The sequence below is a fragment of the Schistocerca americana genome, chromosome X, assembly GCF_021461395.2.
Source record: "Schistocerca americana isolate TAMUIC-IGC-003095 chromosome X, iqSchAmer2.1, whole genome shotgun sequence".
Classification (NCBI taxonomy): domain Eukaryota; kingdom Metazoa; phylum Arthropoda; class Insecta; order Orthoptera; family Acrididae; genus Schistocerca; species Schistocerca americana.
Window position 1 is genome coordinate 512,170,324 of NC_060130.1, and position 21,046 is coordinate 512,191,369.

General features: G+C 43.6%; 1 protein-coding gene and 1 pseudogene across 1 annotated transcript in view; one reads left to right on the top strand and one right to left on the bottom strand.

The window, feature by feature from the left end:
- The window catches only part of LOC124555404 (pancreatic triacylglycerol lipase-like), a 452,049-nt gene that overhangs the window by 247,757 nt on the left and 183,246 nt on the right, over nt 1–21,046 (bottom strand). The window lies entirely within an intron of this gene.
- On the top strand, nt 14,503–14,620 carry LOC124557245 (annotated as a pseudogene).

The following is a 21,046-nucleotide window of genomic DNA, read 5'->3' on the forward strand; positions in this document are numbered from 1 at the left end:
AACTGCTTGCAGGAATCACTATGATAATCAGTGGATTTTGCTCTGATAAGGACTTTAAGTACAGGTCTGGATTTTGAAAATTAAAGGCTACTTTCGAAACTAGTCACCATTATAAATTGCACGCAACTGTGTCAGAAATTTAAATGATGAATTAATGTGACAAAGAATGTTCAAGAACAACGGTTTTCTTTTCATATCCATCATCGTCATCATCTTCTTTCACTTTGCTGTTATTTCGTCCTACTTGCCCCCCACGGCCGGTAGGTTGTCTATCAGTAGAAACATCATCACTCGCGCTTTTGCGAAGATGTTTAAAACAGAAAGACACTTGCATGATATTCCAAAGAGGTTCAGATACGTCAGAGCACTGAAATAAAGATTATCTCTGGCCCCTAAGCGACATACACTCACACCGCAAAGGTGACGAGTTACAGATGCACAGAGAACAAGACAGCGAAGTCATTTCTCGTGTATACTAATGTATTAGGTTGGTGCATAAGTTCGTAGCTTTTTTTCGTAAGTTTAATAAATACAACAAATACACATAACAGAGACTTTAGTCATCAGTAATATATTCACCTTCAGTATTTACAACATTATGCTAAGGTAGGTTTTTGATTCCGCGACTGTAGAAATCACGTGGTTTTGAGGCGAAGAACTCGTCGAGCCATGGTCGGAGCGCATTTTCGTCCGGAAAGGGAAACGTGAAAATCTGAGAGCGCAAGGTCAGCTGAATAAGGTGGGTGAGGAATGACTTCCCAACCCAACTCCTGTATAGTGTTTTTTGTCAGTATAGGAGAATGCGGGTGGGCGTTATTGTGAAGTAGCATCATTTCACGCAGTCTTCCTGATCGTCTGCAAGACGTCTCAGTTGTCGACAATAAATGTCAGCTGCGATGGATACACCTCGAGGAAGCAATTCATAGTACACCACCCACACTGTTGCTGTTCCACCAAATGAATAACATTATTTTTTGTGGGTGCGCGTAGGTCTTTGTACGGGGAGCTGCTTTTTTTTGTACTCAGCTATTCCTTTCTTTCCCTCATGTTAGCATAATGACACCATTTCTTGTCACCAGTAGCAATACAAGATAGGAATGGTCGGTGTTGTTAACGAGATAGTTGATGATGAGCAAGTAGAGATGCACATACGGCCACCAGCTGATTTTTGTGATTTTGGGTTGTCGCACGACTGTGGAATGATCACAGTTCATCACATTTGACAGTTCTCGAGCACAATGACGTGAATCATTGTGGATTAATGCGTTTAAGCGATCTTCACCAAAGCCCGAAGGCCTTACAGAGCGTGGAGAGTCACTAATGTCAAAACGATTCTCCTTAAACCGAGAACACCGTTTTCTTGCTGTGCTATGTCCAGTAACATTATCACCATACACGGTGCAATTTTTTCTGGCTGCCTCCGTTGCTGTCTACTGGTTCAAATGGTTCAAATGGCTCTGAGCACTATGGGACTCAACTGCTGTGGTTATCAGTCCCCTAGAACTTAGAACTACTTAAACCTAACTAACCTAAGGACATCACACACATCCATGCCCGAGGCAGGATTCGAACCTGCGACCGTAGCAGTCGCACGGTTCCGGACTGCGCGCCTAGAACCGCGAGACCACGCTGTCTACTGGACTCAAACATAAGAATATATCGGAAATGTTCCGATTTCATCACTTGGCACTCTATTTTCTAGCGTTCACAGTTACACTCACACTATCCCAATGACAAAATGACAATATGTAAATGCAAATAACAACAGTGAACTGTGAATAAAAATGACAATCGATAAATAAACCCATAGCAACCGGAATATCGACATGCAAAACATAAACACTACGAACTTATGTACCAATATGATACTATTGCCACCAAGGTCATTAGAAGAGAAGGAAGGAAGAAAAGGTAGCTAGCAAGCACGTTAATTTCCCTTTTAATGTTCCGTCCTCGATGAGGTCATTAAAAACTGAGCCACAAACTACGAAAGGATGAGGATGGAGCAGGAAATCGGCTGTGCGCTTTTCAAAAAAACTTTCCCAACTTTCTCCTGAGCGATTTACAAAAATGGTGAAGAACATACATTAGAAGTTCTGGACGGGGCTTTGAAAACGGCTCTTCCCTAACGCAATTTCAACGTGCTACCCACTGCACCGCCTCGCACGGCAGCGGGTTAGTACGTATGACCTAGAATAAACACAAAACATCCGAACAACGAACAGAAACTGCCATACTGAGGTGAAACAGGGTACAGCGACCGAGGATAATAACACAAAGTATATGGGATGTCACGAACAATTTCCTACTTCCCTCCTCTTCGAACTAGGGTAAACACGTGCGCCGTTTCATGGTTTGTAAAGCTTGCAACTCAACGTTGCATGATAACATCTCGACTGAAGCCAGTAAGACGTCTATGCTGCATAAAGATGTTGGAATATACAATCTACTGTAGCCGTAGGAAGAAAATAACGAATGGTTTCAGAATTTTACGGAAGTGTCAGTGCATCTTCGTTAATTCTATGAGAGAAAACTAGAAGAGCCAAAAATCACATTAAATGGCGTTGATCACAAGGAAATTGTGCGTTCAGGTCATGCAACGTTCTACAACGATCCTCTGGTTTGCACGATGGCTAGGGCGTCCGCAGGCTAAGTTTCTAATTCAGAAGATTACCCTTCAATGTCACGTTGACGACGAGGTCATTAAGGGCGAAGCAAAAGCGTGGATAGGACAACGAAGGGAAAGGCAATCCATGTCTTTTTAGGAGGACTATCTCAGCATTCGTGTATTTCGATCTACGGAAGACATAGAATACGTACAACTAGATGACCGGACGGAGATTTGACGCTCGCTACTCCCGAATGCATATCGATCCGGTTTCTGCGATCATCCTTGTTTAAAGGTTGAGTTAGTTGCTGAAGCCTAGTCACTGTTTAGAAACAAGAAGGTTAGGGTTTAACGTCACGTCGAGGACGTGGTCATTAGAGACGGAGCACAAGCTCTGTTTGGGGATGGATTTGGAAGGAAGTTTTTCGTAACCTTTCAAAGGACCCGTCCCGGCATTCGCCTTAACCGATTTAGGGGAATAATAGAAAACCTAAATCTGGACGGCCGGACGGAGATTTGAACCGGCGCCCTTCCTAATACGAGTCTATTGCCTTATCACCGCGCCGTCTCACTTGGTCGTTCTTTAGGTAACCAACCCAACGGCATCCCACAAAGAATCGAAAAACCAGACACTGTTGAAGTTCCAATTGTACACGATGCAAACGACGCGAAAGAGACCAACTGCTATGGCAAGAAACTGTGATTTCTGGCTAATCGACACACAATTGCGTACCGTTGATTCGACGTGCCTCTTTCAATATTTTCCCTAGTTCGAATCATCTCTTCTGTGAGCTTACTGTGGATCTACATATATACTCCACAAGCTGCTGTACAGCCCCTGGCGGAGTTTGGGATTTCCATTGTCGTAGAAATCCTACCGCCTTTTATTATATTACTTGTCAACAAATCGTCCTATACTGTTGTAGGGATACTTATCTCTTTTCCCTCATTTAAATCACTGTTTCCATTTCTACGTATATGTACTCAAAGATACTCAATAATCAGTTTTCAGTATCACAATTACATGTAGAGGTGTCGACTTCCAGCAGTTACTGCTCTGGATCAGTTACATCCATTATGAAACTGAATTTACAAGAACTCTGGCGTTTGATCAGGCAGAATGGAAGAAAAGACAAATATGGCTGCCATCTTAGCGATCCCAGTCACGTCGTCCGCAAGGAGAGCTCACAATTTCTCCATTGCGTTTATGTTCTGTGTATTAAGGAGACACTCGGCGTCTATCTGCAAACAATCTCCAGAGAAGCCGGTTGCTTGTAACAGCCTACTCAGAGGCAACATACTCAACTTGACTATCATTTAACTTCGGCTTAGCACTGGCGAAGTACTGCAGAATTACACAGCATCAGCAGAGGCAGTCCTTCACACCTTTGGAGCAGTTTAGTGTCCGACATGCTCATATACAACGAGACAGGACTGCGCATGCAGTGACTGGACGACTCTTAAAAACAATTTCTCAGTTTATTTTTTCACTAAACCGCCAAGAATTATTGCCAACGGACGTCACTTCGAACGCTTCTGATAAATTTTCATGTTAAAATAAAGGAACACAGTAATTTTCGCTCTTAACATTTTTGTAATCGAGTAGAAAAGGCTCGGGAGTTCTAGAAGTTATAAGTGTACGACGTGATCGCAGAATGTAAAGTACGAGATAGTAGTGTCTCCTTCCACAGAGAGTGTGGAATTATCGTTCAGAAAGAACATGAAATACTTAGTAGAAAGATGACCCCTGTCGAAAGTTCTTTTTTTTCAGTTTATGGTCACAGCATGCTGCCAGTCAACCGTAGCGTACCAGTTGCGCTCAATGAGCGAAGATGATCATAAACAAAATAGAACTTTCGGGTGCGCCACAGAACATAAATTAGCCTGTGGACATTTATATTAATTTGTTTGTCAAAAGATCGTCCTACTCGTATATTGCTATTCGTAGCGCAAAATGGCGCTTTGAGTTGAGGTCAAGAGGAGAAATGAGATCTGAGCCCTTAATGTTCGTGTTTACATTTTACCACAACAGCGTACGCCCGCTGCAGACAGGGTTGATGAAAAATGTACAGAATTTTGTTCCACGGTATGCGACACGACGAAAATGCAGATGTCCATATCCTCTCCCTTAATTTTCACCAACACTGTAGCCGAGATGGGTAATGCGCGTTAGTACTGTGGCGCTCGCCATGTATTTGACCAGCAAAGGGTGACGAAAAGTTCCTGATCGACAGACAATGCACAAGCGTCCTGGGTGAAATTCCAAAGTCTCTGAAGTATATCGCTGAGTGCCGACCTGTGGCATTGTTGGTGATGATCCGCTCATTAATTACGGCGGCCTCCTTGGTGCGAGACGAGTGAGCTATGGCCCTTTTTACAAGACATTTGACGAGGTTCTTTCACTTCGTATTAAGAGTGTATGCGCCGGCACTGGATTTCATCCTGCCCTACATGAAGCGCATGCACAATACTCACATGTCATAATGAAAACGTACATGGAGAATGAAGGGAGAATACAAAACATCTTAACTACTGCGAGACGCCTGAGTCCTTACGGGCTTACCGACTTCCAAGGCGACATAATACTTCACTTTATCTCAATTTTCACACTCTCTTGTTCATTTGGTTGCCTTGTATCTCCATTATGCTCTATACTCGACAATATTCAAGAAATCTTTGTAGAAATACTGGTCTCCGCCTTCTTGGACAATATGTAAAAAAGTTATATGTACATTGCTTGATTTTTAAAGAAAGAGGTCCCGATACTGAGACCTTCCGAGGCGCGAGGCGAGGTTTAAATTTAGACTTTGTAAAACTTCATTCTAACGCTTTTCTGAGTATTTTAAAGGTATGAATACAACGTTTGTACTTGTATAAAATAAAGTTCTATCGTGCCACGCCTCAAAATATTTCATCAGAAGTACAAGACTCAGAGAGCCATAGACACGGGTTCACAGGTAGATGCCGTGTTTCTTGACTTCCGCAAGGCGTTCGATACAGTTCCCCACAGTCGTTTATTGAACACAGTAAGATCACATGGACTATCAGACCAATTGTGTGATTGGATTGAAGAGTTCCTAGATAACAGAACGCAGCATGTTATTCTCAATGGAGAGAAGTCTTCCGAAGTAAGAGTGATTTCAGGTGTGCCGCAGGGCAGTGTCATAGGACCGTTGCTATTCACAATATACATAAATGACCTTGTGGATGACATCGGAAGTTCACTGAGGCTTTTTGCAGATGATGCTGTGGCGTATCGAGAGGTTGTAACAACGGAAAATTGTGCTGAAATGCAGGAGGATCTGCAGCTAATTGACGCATGGTGCAGGGAATGGCAATTGAATCTCAATTTATACAACTGTAATGTGCTGCGAATACATAGAAAGATAGATCCCTTATCATTTAGCTACAAAATAGCAGGTCAGCAACTGGAAGCAGTTAATTCCATAATATCTGGGAGTACGCATTAGGAGTGATTTAAAATGGAATGATCATATAAAGTTGATCGTCGGTAAAGCAGATGCCAGACTGAAATTCATTGGAAGAATCCTAAGGAAATGCGATCCGAAAACAAAGGAAGCAGGTTACAGTACGCTTGTTCGCCCACTGCTTGAATGCTGCTCAGCAGTGTGGGATCCGTACCGGATAGCGTTGATAGAAGAGATAGAGAAGATCCTACGGAGAGCAGCGCGCTTCGTTACAGGATCATTTAGTAATTCCGAAAGCGTTACAGAGATGATAGGTACACTCCAGTGGAAGACTCTGCAGGAGAGACGCTCAGTAGCTCGGTACGGGCTTTTGTTAAAGTTCCGAGAACATACCTTCACCGAAGAGTCAAGCAGTATATTGTTCCCTCCTACGTATATCTCGCGAAGAGACCATGAGGATAAAATCAGAGAGATTAGAGCCCACACAGAAGCATACCGACAATCCTTCTTTCCACGAACAATACGAGACTGGAATAGAAGGGAGAACCGATAGAGGTACTCAAGGTACCCTCCGCCACACACCGTCAGGTGGCTTGCGGAGTATGGATGTAGATGTAGATGTATGGGGTACCAGTGCATACAGTCAAAATTATATATATATATATATATATATATATATATATATATATATATATATATAATTATGCTGGTTAACGTACCCTTGGTAGGTAATCAACATTTACTTGATACATTATTTAATTTTGCTTAAGGGCAGAAAGTTATTTGCAGTGGTGAAGTAAATTGATCACGATTTATACAAGTTTGTAACGGGTATAAGTGCAGATATTTGTATGTGTGTGCCTTAATATGTACACACATGAGTGTGTTTGTTGCTTCTCTCTGCGTCGAACAGTCTTCCCACAAACACATCACGAATTTTACGACCTGGTGTTTCCTGCATAGTCGTCAATGTACTTCTATGTGGACTACGCCTTCTGAATAGATTAACCTTTTACATCCAAACGCCCACACTTCAAAACGTAACTGCTGCCCAGAGGAAATAAACATTAATAGCTTGCTCTTGACACATGTAGTTGGAGGTACTACCCAACCTAAAAAATACGACTTGTAATAGCTGTAATTACTAGTCTGCAGCCGGCCGGTGTGGCCGAGCGGTTCTAGGCGCTTCAGTCTGGAACCGCGCGACAGCTACAGTCGCAGGTTCGAATCCTGCTTCGGGCATGGCTGTGTGTGATGTCCTTAGGTTAGGTTTAAATAGTTCTAAGTTCTAAGGGACTGATGGCCTCAGACGTTAAATCCCATAGTGCTCAGAGCCATTTGATTTGAACTAGTCTGCAAGTGACGTAACTAATGAGGTTACCTTGTTCAGTACACCGTTTTGTGTCACCAACAGCAATATCTGCACTTACAGCCGTTACACTGTCCGAATACACCAGGTCGTACAAGTTCGTGATGTGTTTGTGGGAGGACTGTTCGAGGCAGAGAAAAGCAACAAACACACTCATGCGTGTACATGTAAGGTACACACATAAAAATATCCGCACTTATACCCGTTACAACTTGGATTCATGGTGACCAATTTGCTTTACCACCGCAAATAACTTTTTGCCCTTCAGCAAAATTAAATAATGTATCAAGTAAATGTTGTTTAGCTACCAAGGGGACTTCAGCCAGCATGACTGTTGTTCCTGTATCTTTGTTCGTTACGAAAATATGTACAGCGATACGTGTTTTTCAAGTAGCACCATATATTTTTTATTCGGTGATCCACTTCATCTCCTCAAGACTTGCTCAAAAACGTATCACAGTGTATCATTCACGTAAACAAGACATTTATAAAAATGTAACACAATTGAATTTTACTCTTCTGTACTAGGACACAGTGCAGATTCTCGGGTAACAAGACTCGTCCACTTTCTGAAGCAGAGAGTAAAGAAATGGAAACATAAGGAAAGTGCACGCCTGTCATTACTGTTCTGAAAAGTTAAAGCCTCCATAGATAACTAGCATTTCTGCCTTGTGTTCGTTGATATACGTTGTGCTCATACAAACTTCCAATTGAAGAAAATAGACTGATACGTTCGCAACTAGGAGGACTCAGTGTAGTGCACCACGGACGCGCCGCACTCTCGACTGTGAAGAGAACGTCCTTCGTCACGTAGGAAAGAACCCGATGACAAGTACTCGAAACATTGTCCGTGCTATGGCTCTCGTAGAGCATAGAGCCCTTTGTCTACGCTGTGTGTTTGGCGGCTGCCGTAAATTGAACGATTTGAAAGTGATCAGATTTTCAAAGTTATTTTACATCAAAACAGTACCTTTCCGGACATGGATTCCTTATCAATGCTATATCTACTAACTCCCCTCTACAACCCCTAGAAACCTGCAATAGGAATAATGAAACACTTTGTATATTGCAAATGTGATGAAATCGTTCGAGAGAGTTGAGACGTCGGTAAGGCTACTAGCCAAAAGTCAGAATTTAGAATAAAAATATATAACGATAAGAAAATTGTTCAACAATTTCTTTTTAAGATTTCAATACCGAATCGCTTTATATCGGCAGGTGCAATATCGGTAAATTGCCTAGCTCGATAAGTCAAAAGGAACGCAACAGAATATATTTGATTCACTTTAGTCATATGTTTATAGTAGTTGAATTGTCGGTAACAATTCTGTCACTTCGGAATTATCACTCAGTAGTACTCAACGGGGAAATGAGGCAAGCCCTTTAGAACGGGCTGAACTTATTAATAACGGATGATGTAACACGCAGTAAGCGTACAAAGCTGGGGAAAAATTCTGGATTTTGTCACACACAATTCAAAAATAGCGGTGAAAAAATTGTTGAGGTCTGTATGCCCGTATGAGGACTGCACGCTGGCACTTTCGATACTGGTTCGTACCAGTGTAATCCAAAAAGGCAGCAGCCAGTAGACGCTTTCGCCAAACGCCTTTCATATGCGACTGGCACACTTCCGTCCCGTGGATTCATGACGTTACCGTGCTCGCATACCTGAACGCAGTAGCTCGCATTCTATCAAGAAAGTTTTGTGTTCGGCAAAATAATAATTCGGGAATAACACATCAAAGGCGGTGGTAGGCTACAGTTTCTGAGTACATTCACCCTCACACTAGCACTACGTGCAGTGATAGGGTGAACTTGAATTTGTATACGTAACGATGGTTAGGACTACTGATTAACTACGTCACTTTGCTTTGTGAAACGAGGACTTCAGATTACGTGCATGATAACACCGTTCAGGACTTTTGAGAAAACTGTTTATTGACGCTTTTATAGTTTACGTCGCTCCTGAGAACGGGATGAATTCCCGAAACCGGCCGTTGGAATACATCTGCATCTGTACTCCGCAAGCCACCTTATGGTATGTGGCGGATGGTTCTTTTTTTATCACTGCTACTTCCTCCTTTACCCGTGGTCCAGTCGCGAACGTTAAGCGGGAAGAACAATTGTTGCTAAGCTGCGATGTGAGCTCGAATCTCTCTAATTTTACCTTCAGGGTCTTCTTGCGAGGTATACATAGAAGGAATCAAATGGTTCAAATGGCTCTGAGTACTATGGGACTTAACAAAATGGTTCAAATGGCTCTGAGCACTATGGGACTCAACTGCTGTGGTCATAAGTCCCCTAGAACTTAGAACTACTTAAACCTAACTAACCTAAGGACAGCACACAACACCCAGCCATCACGAGGCAGAGAAAATCCCTGACCCCGCCGGGAATCGAACCCGGGAACCCGGGTGGGACTTAACATCTCAGGTCATCAGTCCCCCAGAACTTAGAACTACTTAAACCTAACTAACCTAAGAACATCACACACATCCATGCCCGAGCCAGGATTCGAACCTGCGACCGCAGCGGTCGCTCGGTTCTAGACTGAAGCGCCTAGAACCGCTCGGCCACACCGGCCGGCAGGAGGAATCAATATTCTGGTTGACTCTTCTAGGAAAGGAAACTCTCGGAATTGTAAAAGCAAACCACACACCGATTCTCTTGTAATGCCTGCCACTGGAGCTGGCAGAGCATCTCCGTTCGCTTTCACGATTTCTAAACGAAACGCGCTGCTCCTCTTTGGTTCTTTTCTGTTTCCTCTGTCAGTCCTATCTGGTACGGGTCCAAGACTGACGAGAAATATTGAAGTATCGGTCCATCGATCGGTTTGTACACAATCTCCGTTCTCAGTCTGGCACATGCCTTCCCAGCTATTAGTTTTGTGTAAATCGTTCCAAGTTAAATCGCTCTGTTCACCTACTCCCAGATATCTGACTGATACGACTGCTTGCAGTGACTGTTAAGCAATCGTATAATCATACAATAACGAACCTTATCGTTTATTTATGAGTAGTACGTTACACTAGTATGCGGTAAGGGTCAACTGCTAATCCCTGCACCAACGCATACAAGAATATATCCTTTGCATCTGAGGTGGTTTCGATTGTAACGGAGTGATCTTTTTATGTAAGGATTGATATAGAATGAGCAATATATCGGCTTGTTCGGAATCAAAGAACTCTGCGCCAACCTCAGTTCTGCTTCAAAAAAATGTTCAAATGTGTGTGACTTCCTAAGGGACCAAACTGCTGAGGTCATCGGTCCCTATACTTACATACTACTTAAACTAACTTATGCTAAGAACAACACACACTCCCATGCCCGAGGGAGGACTCGAACCACCGGCGAGAGGGGCCGCTCGCTCCGTGACATGGTGCCTCAAATCGCGCAGCTAGTTCTGCATCGTACAGCCTCTTAGATCTAATACAATCTGGGTTTCCACAATGGTGAGTGTTCATCGGATGTGAGGGTATCATCTGGAGTGCCCCAGGGAAGTGTGGTAGGTCCGCTGTTGTTTTCTATCTACATAAATGATCTTTTGGATAGAGTCGATAGAAATGTGCGGCTGTTTACTGATGATGCTGTGGTGTACGGGAAGGTGTCGTCGTTGAGTGACTGTAGGAGGATACAAGATCACTTGGACAGGATTTGTGATTGGTGTAAAATGGTTCAAATGGCTCTGAGCACTATGGGACTTAACATCTGAGGTCATCTGTCCCCTAGAACTTAGAACTAATTAAACCTAACTAACCTAAGGACATCACACACATCCATGCCCGAGGCAGGATTCGAACCTGCGACCGTAGCGGGCGCACGGTTCCAGACTGAAGCGCCTATAACCGATCGGCCACACCAGACGGCGATTGGTGTAAAGAATGGCAGCTAACTCTAAATATAGATAAATGTAAATTAATGCAGATGAATAGAAAAAAGAATCCTGTAATGTTTGAATACTCCATTAGTAGTGTAGCGCTTGACACAGTCACGTCGATTAAATATTTGGGCGTAACACTGCAGAGCGATATGAAGTGGGAGAAGCATGTAATGGCAGTTGTGGGGAAGGCGGATAGTCGTCTTCGGTTCATTGGTAGAACTTTGGGAAGATGTGGTTCATCTGTAAAGGAGACCGCTTATAAAACACTAATACGACCTATTCTTGAGTACTGCTCGAGCGTTTGGAATCCCTATCAGGTCGGATTGAGGGAGGACATAGAAGCAATTCATAGGCGGGCTGCTAGATTTGTTACTGGTAGGTTTGATCATCACGCGAGTGTTACGGAAATACTTCAGGAACTCGGGTGGGAGTCTCTAGAGGAAAGGAGGCGTTCTTTTCGTGAATCGCTACTGAGGAAATTTAGAGAACCAGCATTTGAGGCTGACTGCAATTTTTTGCCGCCAACTTACATTTCGCGGAAAGACCACAAAGATAAGAGAGATTAGGGCTCGTACAGAGACATATAGGCAGTCATTTTTCCCTCGTTCTGTTTGGGAGTGGAACAGGGAGAGAAGATGCTAGTTGTGGTACGAGGTACCCTCCACCACGCACCGTATGGTGGATTGCGGAGTATGTACGTAGATGTAGATGTAGATGCTCGAGAGAAACGGTGCTGTTCCTAAATACGAATTGTTTGGACTCCAAGAAAGTTATGATACGCGAGCATTCATCTACATCTACGTGATTACTCTGCAATTCACAATAAAGTGTCTGGCAGAGGGTTCGTTTCCCATAGCGCCCTCTGTCGCGGACAAGTGCCTTTCCAGCTGAGCCATCCGAGCGCGGCGACTCTCCTCCGTCGCAGGCCTTTCCTCGCCGCGGGACGGGTGATTCGTCTTAGTGGGTCAGGTGTAATGTGGATCTTCACTTTCTCCACAGGCGCTGCCCGCTCCCTGCCTCCCATACAGTGTGTTTTCTATAGCGGAAGAGATTGCAGTGCGACGACAGCTGCAGCGGAACCCACGCGTAATAGCAACTTTCTCGAAATTGCCGAAGGAAGAGCGTACGTGGGACCCTGCGCCTGCGGCCGAGGTCGCTGCATGGCACTCGCCTTCCAGACTGTCATTATCCCATTGAAAAAGTATAGGTAGCAAGGCATGTAAGGTCCTAAGTGTAGTGAAGGGATTACAAAGGCCTCAGAAAGATCCGACGAGCGAATCCAACGGAGTTTCGTGCGGGGTCATTATAGCCTTTCTGTCAATTGGTTGAAAAACACTGCAACATCCTCCGTACAGCCTCGTTTTTTCACCGTGTAATTTTCACATCTTTGGCAACCTGAAGAAAGACATGTGTGGATGTCGGTTCCAATCGACGAGGAAGTGCAAGGATGGATGCGGTTGTGGATCCGTCAGCGGCGACCGAGTTCTACGAAACAGGAACTGATCGTAAGGGGCAGTCACATTAAAACCAGAAAGCTCAAAAAAGTATCTAAACTGCTTATCATTTCAAAAGTAATAGCCATAATTGTTAACATTTTGATCCCACTGTCAGACAAGACTGGTAATGCCTTCATGGAACCCATGATTGTACTTAGGAGTGTACCTCTTCGTCCGAAACCACGACTGTCTTTCTTCAGGGCTCCAAAATAGGGAAATGGCATGGGGAGAGATCGGGACTATGTGAAGGATGTTTAAGGACTTTCTAGAGTAACTTCTGCAGCGTATTTGAGGCATCATTCTGTTACAAGGTAATACTCACCCACATGTTGCCAAGGTTGTTTCGACTGGGCTGCAGAAGTTTCTCTGGGAAGCTCTTACATATTCTCCATATTGTCCCGGTTTCTACCCATGCGATTGCCATATTTTTGAAGCACCGAAGAAGTACATTCCTGCCCGTCGATTTGCTTTGGACGAAGAGGTGCACGCCTGGGTTCTGTAGGCATTTTCCCATAAAGGTGCTGACCGTCTCGTCTCATAGTGGAATAAATGTATGAACAGTAATGCAGATTACTTTTGAAATAATAAACAGTTTACTTACTTTCTTCCATTTGTCTCGTTTTCACTTTCCTCTCTCTTAAATATACTGTATAATGAGAAGTAGAGCATCTGGAAACCAGCACCGCATATCACGGATAACCAGAGCATGAGACCTTGCTTTGGTAAAACAAACATAATGCGGATCGGCTTCCGGATCAGATGATAGTTTTCATTTAGAATATGGTGATTTTCAGTTTTTTATAATATAATCGGTATTCATTGCTATAATTTATCCGTTATGTAATTAATGTAACTTTTCTTCTCTTTTTTTCATTTATGTGGTTGTAGTAGCAGTTGTACGGTTTGATTTTGCTTCTAGGTATCAACCAGTGACATTTTAGCAAGTACAAGGGGCAATCAAAAAGTTTCTGTTCGAAGGCCGTACTGTCCAGAACCGGTATGCTAATCAGGCAAAATCGCCATGAGCATTGAGGCAATCGTCCCACCGACGCGCCCCGTTGAAATACCCGTTTGGTAAAGCACTGAGTCCTGCTGCGTGAAGTAGTCCGTACCTGCCTGCTGCAAGTCTTGGTCCGACACGATTCTTCGACCCTTCAAGGCCTTTTTAAGGGACCAATGGCGTGATAATCGCACGGAGAGAGGTCAAAATTATAGGACATAATCGCATCATCAACGCCTGCTTGTTGTTATCCCTAATGGATGAGGCTCACCTTCCAGTCGAGTTGCGACCAACACGGAACCTGGCACACCAGTTCAAAACGGTGGTTCTCGATAGACATGCTGCTCCATAAACATTCTTCACTCTCCGATTGATGTATATCGGTGTTTGTCTTTCGCCGGCTGGTGTGGCCGAGCGGTTCTAGGCGCTTCAGTCCGGAACCGCGCGACTGCTACGGTCGCAGGTTCGAATCTTGCCTCGGGCATGGATGTGTGTGTTGTCCTTAGGTTAGTTAGGTTTAAGTGGTCCTAAGTTCTAGGGGACTGATGACCTCTGATGTTAAGTCCCATAGTGCTCAGAGCCATTTGAACCATTTGTTTGTCCTTCGGCAGCCAGTAGAAGAATAACAAGACGTTGGTCGTGTTTGGATGCATTTGGTAATTTGTTAATAACGGTGCCATAGCTCACTTTTCTGCATTTACTGGACTCACGTCAGAAAGATGCCAACGGTCTTGCCGCAGAGGTAATACCGGTTCCCGTCAGATCACCGAGGTTAAGCGCTGTCGGGCTGGGCTAGCACTTGGATGGGTGACCATCTGGCCTGCCGAGCGCTGTTGGCAAACAGGGTGAATTCCTCCCTTGTGAGGCAAACTGAGGAGTTACTTGATTCAGAAGTGGCGGCTCCGGTCTGAAAGCTGACATACGACCGGGAGAGCGGTGTGCTGACCACTTGCCCCTCCATATACGCATCCGGTGACGCCTGTAGGCTGAGGATGACACGGTGGCCAGCCGGTACTGCTGGGTCTACCAGGACCTGTGGACGTAGTTTACGTTTACGTCAGAAAGATACGAATGTCGCACTAATCCCTGACCTACACGTCGGTGCTTAAATACCAGCATCGGAGTCGCGCTACGTTGCTGCAAATACGCTGCAGTAACGCGCTCAAATGGAAACTTTTTGATCGCCCCTAATACATAAATAAATAGTCACAGGAAGAATCGGAAAATCACAGATAGTTGATTAAGGCAACATAGGAAAGGGAAGGCCCTTCACTGAGGAGAAATAATTACAGAAATGTGGTCGGAAACGATTGATATAAACAGCACGTGCTCTCATAGTCATGGTCTACACATCTGTGTTCATAATCATAGTGCTAAATGGAATACTGGTAATGCTGAGCTATTAAATCGGGTGCATGAGACATGCACTTCTCAAATTTTGGGACGACTGCTACTGAAATACTCGATATCTTTTCATTGAAGTTTCATGGATATTATGCTAAAGCTGTGTTGTAGGCTCAAAAGTAAACATATAATTATTATATTTTAATATTTTATACATTTTATAATAATGAATTAACTGATTATTATTGTTATAATAAAACATTTATATAAATCTTATTCTTACTATTATTAAACATATATACGCTTCTGTGGCACATTAAAATTGGTAGCAATGGCAAGTTATACGTGGGGGATGGGAAGACCGTAGCAAACCTTGCACGCTCCGTCCCTCTTCCGATTAATCGAACCATGGATCTGCGCCTGCTTCAAGGAGACAGACGCCTCTGGATGTTACCGGTGCGAGTGAGGAGAACGTAAAGATTAGATCGGCGTAGCACATATTCACTATCCCGCCAGTCCAGCGATATGGAAACTGACTGAAAGAGTGGCGGCAACTGCAGACATCTCACATGGGGAGAAATATGGTTCAAATGGCTCTGAGCACTATGGGACTCAACATCTTAGGTCATAAGTCCCCTAGAACTTAGAACTACTTAAACCTAACTAACCTAAGGACATCACACACACCCATGCCCGAGGCAGGATTCGAACCTGCGACCGTAGCAGTCCCGCGGTTCCGGACTGCAGCGCCAGAACCGCTAGACCACCGCGGCCGGCCCACATGGGGAGAGCCGTTGTTCAGCTACAGGGAATAAATACGAGGACCGGCAGCTGGATCGACAGTTAGTAACCCGCCGTAGACACCTGTGTTACACCGATAGCTGAATACGACTGTTACCTTGCTTTTGTGGACCAGAACTTTGATTTTGGAACTCGGATTGCGTGTGTTGATATTTAAGACGATTATGGCTTTGTTGGTCGTTACTGAAATGAGCTCACGTTACTCGCAGTCGTAACTTTTGTTGTCTACTGTGTTTTCAGCAATCCACTTAGCGTCGATCTTCGTACACAGGCGGTAACGGCCTATTTGTGTCAGGCTACACGAGCAAAACATATCCGCCGAGTGATTGGTTCAAATGGCTCTGAGCACTATAGGACTTAACTTCTGAGGTCATCAGTCCCCTAGAACTTAGAACTTCTTAAACCTAACTAACCTAAGGACAACACAAACATCCATGCCCGAGGCAGGATTCGAACCTGCGACCGGCCGAGTCATTGAGCCCTTTTCACTACTATTCGAATGCTTTCATTACACGAAATTTTCTTTCACCAAGTCTTGCAAACTCAGACATTTTAGTATCACTTTCATGGGTATCACGTTACTCAAACATTAAATACGGGCCAACGATATTTTACCACCTTCCATAGAGTGGCTATACAACTGCAATACTTCAAGTGCTTGTCACTTCGAACGCGGAATTAACTTCTTACGTTTGTGGCGTTGTATCCCGAGATGAATGGGACAATAGCACTGTTCGCGTAGCAGCCACCAGTGAATTGTTCCACTTTAGAAATTTATAGTGCTTCAGTGACACAGCAAAAAGCTGTGAAAGATCGACTCTCTGATGGCGGGACACCTTCTACACTACCAACATTTATCTTGAGGAACAGGATACGAGAGACTTCCAAACCAGCAAGACTGTAGCCATGCGAATACTTTTATTATCTTGTCACCAATAACGTCACCGGAACGTGTCAGCATAGATATTTGCATTTCGACAGCGTTTCAGAGAACCTTCCAAGTGGGATGGAACAGGATTTTCTGGGACAACAGCTATTAAGAGCAGTTTCAAGACACGGTTACTTGTCAGACTACGAATACGATGAGACCATGTACCGCGCACTCAGCAGCGTGATTTGGACCAATGCCCACTGCATAGCTATTTGTGCATCTGGGGTATATTTTTTCCATTAGTCTTCTGACTGGTTTGATGCAGCCCACCATAATTTCCTATCCTGTGCTTGTGCATTCATCGCGGAGTAGCACTTACACTCAACGCCTTCAATTATATTTTCTACATAGTCTAGTCTGTCTCTTCCCCTGCAATATTTCTCCTCTGTATGTCCCTTTAGTATTGTGGAAGATATTCTCTGATGACTGAAAACTTGTCTTACCATCCTGTACTTTTTTCTGATCAACGTTATCCACAAATACATTTCTGTGTCGAATGTGCGGAAAATTTTCTCTTTCCTTATGCTATTGGCAGAATAAATTTGCGACAGCCTTACGCAACGCCACATCCCGGACACTTCCAATCTCTTCTTTTCCAGTTTTCCCATAGTCCATGATTCACTTCCGTACAATGCTGTGCTTCAGCTCCACATTCGCAGAAATTTCTTTCTTACATTGAGTCCTATGTTTGCTACTTTGCTCGCACCAATCTTCATTTTACCTCCTCCTTGTTATGTCGATCATGCGTTATTTTGCTTCCATGGTAGCAGAATTCCTTCACTTGATGGACAACGTGATATCCAATTTTGATGTTAAATTTGTCGCTAATATCATTTTCTCTAGTCATGTTTATTCCAATCAACAGATCCTGGAATACACATAAAGGAAGAAAGTGGTCTTACAGTTTGTACGAAAGTGAAAAGCAATGTAAGTAAATGTAGAATAAATCAACTGAGAAAAAATCATATGCAGTAAAACTACCACTGTGCTTCTGTAAATGAGTGCGAACATAATTGTATACTGAGATTAAGTTCTCTTAGTCTTGTCAGAACGTAGGCTAAGTTTATGACTTATAACTAATTAAAATTGAGTCGCCGGCCGGATTGGCCGAGCGGTTCTAGGCGCTTCAGTCTGGAAGCGCGCGACCGCTACGGTCGCAGGTTCGAATCCTGCCTCGGGCATGGATGTGTGTGATGTCCTCAGGTTAGTTAGGTTTAAGTAGTTCTAAGTTCTAGGGGACTGATAACCTAAGATGTTAAGTCCCATAGTGCTGAGAGCCATCTGAACCATCTAAAACTGAGCCCTGGGCGGAGAATCGAACGCGAATACCTGCATTTTAGGCGTCAGTGTTGTTTCCGGGGACGTCTCACTGATCGGCTCAAATCTTCGTTTGTTTCTCCACAGAGTCTCTACCACGATGGTGGAGTTACTAAGAAATGTAGAGGACCCAGCGGCAAAGTGAAGCTTAGAGTTATTGCTGGGCGGTCTAACTGGAACAGCACAGCATTCGAACTGCAGGGGCCGGGCTTCCAGTTTCGTCCAGCATATTTTTTTTTTTTTTAAACTGTTAGAATTGATCATGATGAATCATTGTTTCTATGAACATACTTAGAGTGTAGCAAGTTTAATAGCCAATTTACGCCAGTGTATTACAACTTGAAGTGCAATATACCATGGTAGGCTTTCGTGGCCGTAGTCAGATTCCAAAATATTCTTCTGGGTTGCAGAAAACGTCATAGTTTAAAATGAACCGACGTTTCGGCCACTATAACAAGTGTACCTCATGGTATGTAATATTGCTAGAGAAATGTCACCTGAACTCTTGTAGGCATCACAGCGTGCTAGCTAGGCTGTCAATTACCTTTAAAAGCAAGCTACGCGAAGCGATCGAGACAGTCAATCGACGGTCCAACGTTATGGATACAACCTTCCATCGTCTTGACGGCCACCACTAACCAACATAGGGACAGACTGTGTTCGCAAGGCAACCTCAACAGGCCGTGCTGTAAGCGCTTCCGTGGAAGCAACAACCTCCACCGGCGCCACGGGAACACCACGTCACGAAAGCAGTTCCCTCCAGGCAAAGATGACGAGCAGGATGCTCACTGAGAGGTTGTTTGAAGACGACTCTCACACTCGGCTGATATTTCGGGGAGCTTACGTCATTGAAATTCCTCAAGAAAGTGGGTTGGCACCAACTCCATAAATTACATGACTTCACTGATTTCACTCCTGCTTATTTTCGTTTATTATGTTCTTTTGGATGATAAATGAAAGTTGGATGCCTGCGGATAACTGACTACGTCGACAGCTTTTTTGTTATGTACAGAGGAGTCACTCCTGCTGGTGTACATGCACAAGACATTCACATAAATCTCGTAAGATTATGTACACATATAACAAATAAACAAGAATCGTCGATATTTAGATGTAGAAGCACGACAGGTCGACGATGATCTACATGCAATGAAATCAAAGATTGCACAATGAGAACATTGAGAAGTGGATCCTTTTTTTTCTTAGAGATAATTAATTATAATATTACAGTCAGGACATGTGGAGAAGATACTCTTAGCGCTTAGCGCAGGGAGAAATTTTGAAAAATTTATTGAATAACCTTCCATTTTTACACAGAGCATTTTTTGCTCGGTATGTAAACTACTAGAAAATATTTCTGAATATTCAAGGCGGTTGAATCTATGGGAATAATTCATTTTGTGGAGAATCTCTAGATCCACTTTATGTGCTTGAATTTGTGACCAGCATTGAAATGACGAGGTCTCGTTCTCCCAAGCCCTTTCCTTTCGCCGGCTGTTAAAGGCAAGCCAACCGACTTTCTATTTGATATAAATCTGAAACGAAGGCACACCTTTGGATGACAGATGTGCTGCAGTCCGCTAGTTATACGACAAACAATTGGTGAATGGCAGCAAGATCAGTAAAGGGAAAGGCATAGTTATACACAGACCGGAATTATCATTCTAATCAATACACACAAGGCTTCTTAGGACCATTATACTTGTTACTAGTACTCCAGAGTCAAACTTATTTTAAATAAGGTTGCCCGACGAAATGCGATTTTAGAATGAAGAAGCACAACAGATCAAACTACAAGCTGTGAAAGATTTTCTCTCGTGCGCCTCAGTACACTCATCGTGTTCAAGTCCTATTTCCGGATAGCTTGCTTTCAAACGTAAGTGGTATCAGGTGCTCGCTTTTATCCCATGTGAACTTCCATCAAATGGTAATGTCACTAGCATGGATAGGTTTAAGTGGCCGTAGTACATCAAATCGCTCTGGACGGAAATCGCTAAACAGCTGAAGGCTGTGACTGATCGCCGATTGATTACTGAAACATTATCGGATCTTTTCGTCTATTTACTCCTATCAGATTACAATTATTTATGCTTAGGGTCAACTGCCATTCTCTGTGCCAGGTGTTGAACATGTGGAAGTCTTTCTGTGTTTCGCATCAAGCTTCTACTAGTGTCACCTCCCTGTAACCAGCTGCGAATTTGTAAAAGCCCTCACGGAGTCACAAACATTATCCGATCGGTCACTTTGCAGCGGCCCGCTCACATTACCCTACAGTATGCTGGACGTTACCTTTGTTTTTGGAGATGCCTCCACATTAAGAAAGACTTCGCCAGTTCTTTTTAATAGAAAGTCTTAAATTCAATAGCGTATCTGTTCCGATATTCCATAGGTAACAAACAAGTAAGGCTGCGATCAATCCACAGGTTACTGCCTACCATTTACCTTAGAGAGTTGCCTGCCATTCACTTACTACAGTGGCACAGGCAATAACCTGCCGATAAGCTATTTCCTGCCAATCACCTACTAGAGTTGCCTTCCAATCAGCCATCAGAGTAGTACAGGCAATAGCTTACTGTACAGTCATCCTCCTCCATAGCAATCTCCCTTCAAGTCGTCCATTGGCATCACAAATATATGACGTCGGTAGCCACCAAATAACCGAAACAGACAGTATATAGAGGAAGACATTCATCAGTATCCAGTAGCTAACCGCCCTGAAGAGGACTACAGTAAGGTGTTCAAAACGTCGGCAATCTAGTTGCTTTAGTCTTTTTAATGACTCGGCCAAATATCAAAAAATATTTTATTCAAAATTTGTGCAATTCCTTCAGTTTTAATCAGTAGTTCATTATCAATAAATTATGGTCAGAGT